At 43.9% G+C, this 6,154-nt stretch overlaps 1 protein-coding gene and 1 long non-coding RNA gene across 2 annotated transcripts in view; one reads left to right on the forward strand and one right to left on the reverse strand.

Moving 5' to 3' along the window:
- SCPEP1 (serine carboxypeptidase 1) overlaps positions 1-6,154 on the reverse strand; it is a 358,800-nt gene that overhangs the window by 324,479 nt on the left and 28,167 nt on the right. The window lies entirely within an intron of this gene.
- The window catches only part of LOC138145758 (uncharacterized), a 28,043-nt gene that overhangs the window by 377 nt on the left and 21,512 nt on the right, over positions 1-6,154 (forward strand). The window contains exon 2 of the long non-coding RNA XR_011164303.1: positions 4,459-4,638. This is a non-coding gene — a long non-coding RNA (uncharacterized lncRNA). The remainder of the gene's footprint in view (positions 1-4,458; positions 4,639-6,154) is intronic.

Here is a 6,154-nt window from a genome sequence, read left to right on the forward strand (position 1 = left end):
CTTTCTTTCTTTCTTTCTTTCTTTCTTTCTTTCCTTCCTCCCTCCTTCCTTCCTACCTACCTTCCTTCCTTCCTGTTTTCCTTCCATCCTTCCCTCCTTTGCCCTTTCCCTTTTCCTGCCTCCTGATTTCCATTTCCATTACTATTTTGGTTTTGAGAGTCTGGAAATTCAGAAGGAGAGAGGGAACTTATTGATGTTGCTCAAACTCCCTCCCCCACTCCAAAGATTTAAGTTCAACAAATCAAGTGATCAGCCAATAAACATTTATTAAGCTCCTACTATGTTCTAGATATTGTTCTCCTACTTTGAGATGCTCCTTTGTCCAGGACAGGTGAAGAGAATGACATTTCTCCTTATCCTTCAGCTTTTCTAAAGCTTTATCCCTATGGTCCTCATATCACCTCACTGACACTTCTGCATTATAGCCATGCAAGAGAAGGAGGGACACCAGAATCAGATTTCCCATTTTTCTGGATGGACTACTTGGGGTCCAGAGAGTAGAGAGGAAGTATGGTTTAGTGGTAAGGTTACTGACTTAGAATTTTCATGTCTACGTCAACACTTACTACCTGTGTTGTCATGGTTGTTCAATTGTTTTTCAATCAAATCTGAAGAACCTGGAGCTGTTTGCCATTCCTTCTCCACTTAATTTTACAGATGAGGAAAGTGAGACAAACAGGGTTAAGTGACTTGTCCAAGGTCACACAGCTAGTAACTGTCTTAAGGCTGGATTTGAACTAGGTCTTTCTGACTCCAACCACTGAGTCACCTAGGGGCCCACTTCACTACCTTGTGTGACTGGGAAAATTCCCTGGATTTCTATTTGTTCATTTAAATTGGGCAAGTTGGACTAGATGATCTCTAAGGGCTCTTTCATCTCCAAATTCTATGATCTGGTCCCATGGTCCAGAGCCTGTCTGGAGGTTAGGACCTGGGCTCGTAGTTCAACATTTCATTGTTTTTTTTTCTTTTTTCATAAGGACAATTGGGGTGAAGTGACTTGCCCAAGGTCACATGGCTAGTAAGTGTTAAGTGTCTGAGGCTGGATTTGAACTCAGGTCCTCCTGACTCCAGGGCTGGTGCTCTATTCACTGTGCCACCTAGCTGACCCTGCACCATTTCATTTAAAAAAAAATAGACACCAGTTCTAAAGAAGATAAGATTCTTGATTATTCATATGTGGATGATAATTTGCATTGTGGATTACCTGTAGCAAAAATACTTACTTCCAGACTGTCCTTTCCCTCTGCTATCTAGGCTGTTATAACTTACCACCATTTGTAGTAGCCCAAAGGTATATGGGGGAATGCAAAATTATTCAAATAACCACTTGTGCTAATCTGCAACTGTTCCAGCTTGAGAGAGAGACAGAGAGAGGGAGACAAAGAGAGAGAGAGAGAGAGACAGAGAGAGAGAGAGAGAGAGAGAGAGAGAGAGAGAGAGAGAGAGAGAGAGAGAGAGAGAGAGAGAGAGAGAGAGAGAGAGTCTCGCACTATAGCCACAGAGATTTGCATTATCTGTGCCATGCCTATAAGCCTCCATTGGGACAGAGGCTTGAGCCTTCACTGTTCCCTCTCTGTGGGACTATGTGTTCTTTTCTGATCTTAACCTCTACCTTAACCAAATGTTTTATCCCTTAGGTAAATTGCACCAGTAGGTACAAGCCTGCCCCTAGAAATGAGCAAGCATTTCTTGAACTAGTGTACCAAAAAAACTGTCTTGCTAAATAATTTTTTAAAAAGAAGATGTGACATGTCCTCTCTTACACAGAGGCAGCTGTTATCTCCCTAATCAATCATTGGCCTTCTAAGAAGAAAACACACTTCTAGTCCTCCACTCCTAGGCTGGCAGGTAGATGGGGAAGTGTCCATTCCAGAATAATGAGGGGGCTGCCCACCTAGCAGCATGGGCCCTGAGATGTTCTTTCCGGTAGAGGATCCAAAATGCTACCTCAGAGGCAAATGTCTGGGATATTGAAGGCAGGAATGGGAAGGGCAAGAGACAGATGTGTGATGGGGGTGGGGTGGTGATATAGTGAGGAGGGAGGACCACATTACTTCTGAAGTATCCTCACTGTGACCTGTGCAGAGATATACAGATCAAATCATGCTATATGACCAATAGAGTCCTGCATAATGGTCTTAGCATCTATTTATTTCCTCATTGCCTTCCTGGTGGGTGGGTAGGTAGGGGGATGGAGAGGCGCCAAGTTCTGCTGTCCAAAGCCATTATCATCACTACTAATGTTATTAAGCATTTTCCATACTGTTGCACCTTTGCAAAAGGTTCTCTTTTACTTTCCTCACGACAAGGCAAGAAGATGGCTTGAAGTGATCCCCTACCTAGCTCCTCCTTCCATCCCTCCCAATATACATACACACTTCACAGATGAGGACCCAGAGACGCCAAGACATGAAACAACTGGCTTGAAAGGGAGGCTTCAGCAGATGCAAGAGTCCACAGCTAAGCAATGCCATGAGGAGGGCCAGGGGAGGCCCAAGACACGGGGAAGATGATGTGGTCAAGTGGAATGAGGCTTGGGTTGGACTCCTGGGTTCTTTCACTGTGTCACTCTCACCTGGATGTTGCGATACCTTGAATATGATTCTCCATCTCCTGATTATGTCTTTTCACTGGTTGACCCCTGTACCTAGACTACTCTGACCTTTCATCTTGCCCTCCTCCTACCTTCCTTGGCTGCCTTCAAGACAGCTGAGAGTTCACCTTTTATGGGAGGTCTTTTCAACATTCTTTCTGTTCTTGTGTCCTTCCCCCTTTGCTTTTTCTCTGAGATTACCTTATTAGCATCCATTAGACTGCATATATCTCGTATGTGTTTAGTTCTTTGCATATTGTATTTCCCATTAGGATGTAGGCTTTTTGAAAGCAAGGCAGTTTTTGTCTCTCTTTGTACATTTATCCCTTCCACATCTTGGGAGTGGGGTGGGGTAGGGGCACGATGCCCCGTGATCTGGAAAATCCCTGTAAATTTTTTTTGGCCCTCCCTTCCTACCAAAGAAAAAGTCTGAATTTTTCCTTCTTCTTTTATGGGGTGTTTACAGTACCTTATTTTAAAATTTGGGTTGATATTATACAATCCTAGACATATAATTTTATGGATTTCTGAGTTTCTAAACTTTTTCCATGTTGTTTGCTGGCCTTAACTTGTCATCTGTGACTCCTGCCAGACTTCCAAAAAATTCCGATTTAATTTCTGATGCTGACTCACAATGTATCGAAACTATGATGTTTCTATGTGGAAGGGATAGTTGTATCTCCAATGACCAGTGACTCACTGGATAGAGCACCAAGCCAGGAGCCAGGAAGACGTAAATTCAAATTCAGTCTCAGACCTGAGTTCAAATCCAGCTGTGTGACCCTGGGCAAGTTACTTAATCTCTATTTGCCTCAATTTCTTCAACTGTAAAATGGGGATGATAGTAGCACCTACCTCACAGGGTTGTTGTAAGGACCAATGACTTAAGTGCTTAACACAGTGCCTGACACATAGTAGACACTATATAAATGTTTATTCCCCTTCCCTAGCACTCAGCACAGTGCCTGGAGTATAATAAATGCTTAATAAATACTTAGGGGCAGCTGGGTGAAGCAGTGGATAGAGTGTGGAACTGGAGTCAGGAAAACTCATCTTCCTGAGCTCAAATCTGGTCTCTTCCTAGCTGTGTGACCCTGTTTGCCTCAGTTTCCTGATCTGTAAAATGAGTCAAAGAAGGAAATGGCAAACCACTCCAGTATCTTTGCTGAGAAAACCCCCAAATGGGGTCATGAAGAGCCAGACACGACTGAAACTACTAAATGATAAATGCTTCTTGACTGACTCACTGATTTTACTTTCCTAGACCTCATCTGAAAGATAAGCATTTTTATCTAAGTGATGGCAAAGGTCCCTTCCAGCTATAAAATCTAATGATCTGTGAAGGAAGAGAGAAGAAGAAAGGAAAGGAGGAAAGAGAAATGGAGGTGCCAGTGGTGTGAAACTGGAGAGTACTGTACCAAGCTAGTAACAAGTCTTGCAATGCATGAGGAAGCAACAAGGGATGGTAAAAAGAACAGCAAATGTAGATTTAGAAGTCTTGAGTTCATATCCTGGCTCTGCTCTTCTACCTGTGTGAACCAGGACAGTTAATTTCACCTGTCTTGGTTACCAAACCTTAGTGACTATTTGAAGGTTGCCAGGTCATAGACCACCAGCCCCATCCCAGTGATGCATTCTGCAATCTTGTGCTATTTTGCATTCATAGTTAAACTCCTTCTTGTCTAGGGTTGGTATCAGGCATGAAACATGTCCTTGAGATGTCAGCCTCAAGCTGGTTCAGTCCTTCAGCCATGATATCAGAGATTTGCCTTTTGACTTCCAAATAGGCTATGTCCTCAGAGGTGAAAGAAAGCAGTGGTCTCTTGACTTGGCCATCTCTCACCTTTTTTTTTTCTTTAAAGGACAGACCCAGGGAGACTTTTGTCATCTGCAATGGCTCCCACATTGGCCGCCACCAGGGGATGTGGCATGTGTGAGCCAGAGCTGCCTGTCCCTTCTATGCTCTACCCAGCAGAAGCTGGCATGGATGGCTGCTTGGATACTAGGGGGAAACACATCACTTTTAATACGGCCCTTTTCAGGTAAGTCACAGTTGGGGGATGGGAGGAGGGATGGTTATTTTCAAATCCTCTGACTCTGAAAGGGAATTTCTTTACCAATTTCACGCCTTCACATGAAAGGAATTGGTCAAAGGACTGAACTGGAGGTAAAGTGCTTTAGAGTTACATTGGCAGACCTGTGACTAACTTGCTGTGTGATCTTTGGCAAGTCACTTAATCTCTCTGTGTTTTAGTTTGCCCTGTTTCTCAGCAAAGGCAATAGCTCTTCCTAGGGTCACCTTGACCTCTCACCTGAAAGTACATTTTGTCCATGGACCCTCGCGGGATGAGAGTGAACAATTTTTTTTAACCTTCCATGAGATGCTTTTCCCATTGTAACAGATGAAAGCTGCATCTTGAGAGGAGGACATTATATAAACTATCCCCTTTGATGAAGAGTCAGAGAGCCTTTGAGATTTAAGCTAAAGAAATCCCACTGAATGCCTTTGAGAAAGATGGGGGATTGTCCCTAATTCACAGCAGTGGGAGGAATGAATACCCCTTCATTTCACTGCAGGGGTGGTGTGCTCCTCACCCTGGGCCTCCCTGTTCTCCTCCTAAGGATCAGGAGCTGAGAGCCTTTTGACTATGGGAAGAAAGTTCAATAAGGGAATTTTGACAGGCTAACATTTTGGCTTGACCAGGTATCATGGGAACCTTCCAGAAGACAATGAAGCCCCAGGGCCGTGGGGTCTTGGCTGTTACCTTTACTTTGTGTGATTTCTGGGTAGGAAGGGTATAGTTTTGGTGCCCAGGCACATTTTGGGGAGATGAGCATGGCTATACCCGCCAAGTCCCCTGAGGTTTACATTTATCTCAGGAGGCGAGTGTGGCACATCGGACAGAGCATCGGTTTGGGAATAACAAAACCAAATGTTTGAATCCTGACTTTGCTGTTTACCCCTGTGTGACTTGACCAGGACACTCCTAAGTTTTTTCAATTGTAAAATGAAGATGGGTGAGACCAGATGTTATGGCAGGGATTCCTGTGTTTTTGTGATTCTGTGACTAGATAGTCCCTAAAATCCTTTCCAGATCTAAATCCTGCAACCCTCAGGCTCAGAAAACCAAGGCAGAGTTGGTCTCACTATCTCAAAGCAAGCTGGGCATAGTTACCTGTTGCTAGTTTCCTGGGCATTTTCCAGGGCTTAAAGCAATTACTAGTCTCTTCCCCTTTTCCCCCACTAAAAACCACTAGGTAGATGCCCCATTGACCCCTGGAAAAGTTCCCTCACAGATCAAGGAATAACAATAGCTTATATCTGTGTACTTTACATCTCATTTAATCATCCCAGCAACACTGCAAGGCAAAGCAATATGTTATTGTTATTCCCTTTTTATAGATGGAGGATATTAGGCTCAGCAAGATGAAATGCCTTGGCCAAGAGTTTCAGATGAACAGAGCTAGGATTTCAGTCACAGACTCACAGAAGTGAAAGGATGTTCAGAGGCCTTCCCTTCCCTTCCCTTCCCTTCCCTTCCCTTCCCTTCCCTTCCC

The sequence above is a fragment of the Petaurus breviceps genome, unplaced genomic scaffold, assembly GCF_028583685.1.
Source record: "Petaurus breviceps papuanus isolate PSGF00001 unplaced genomic scaffold, PetGlider_PUasm1.0 90750, whole genome shotgun sequence".
NCBI lineage: Eukaryota > Metazoa > Chordata > Mammalia > Diprotodontia > Petauridae > Petaurus > Petaurus breviceps.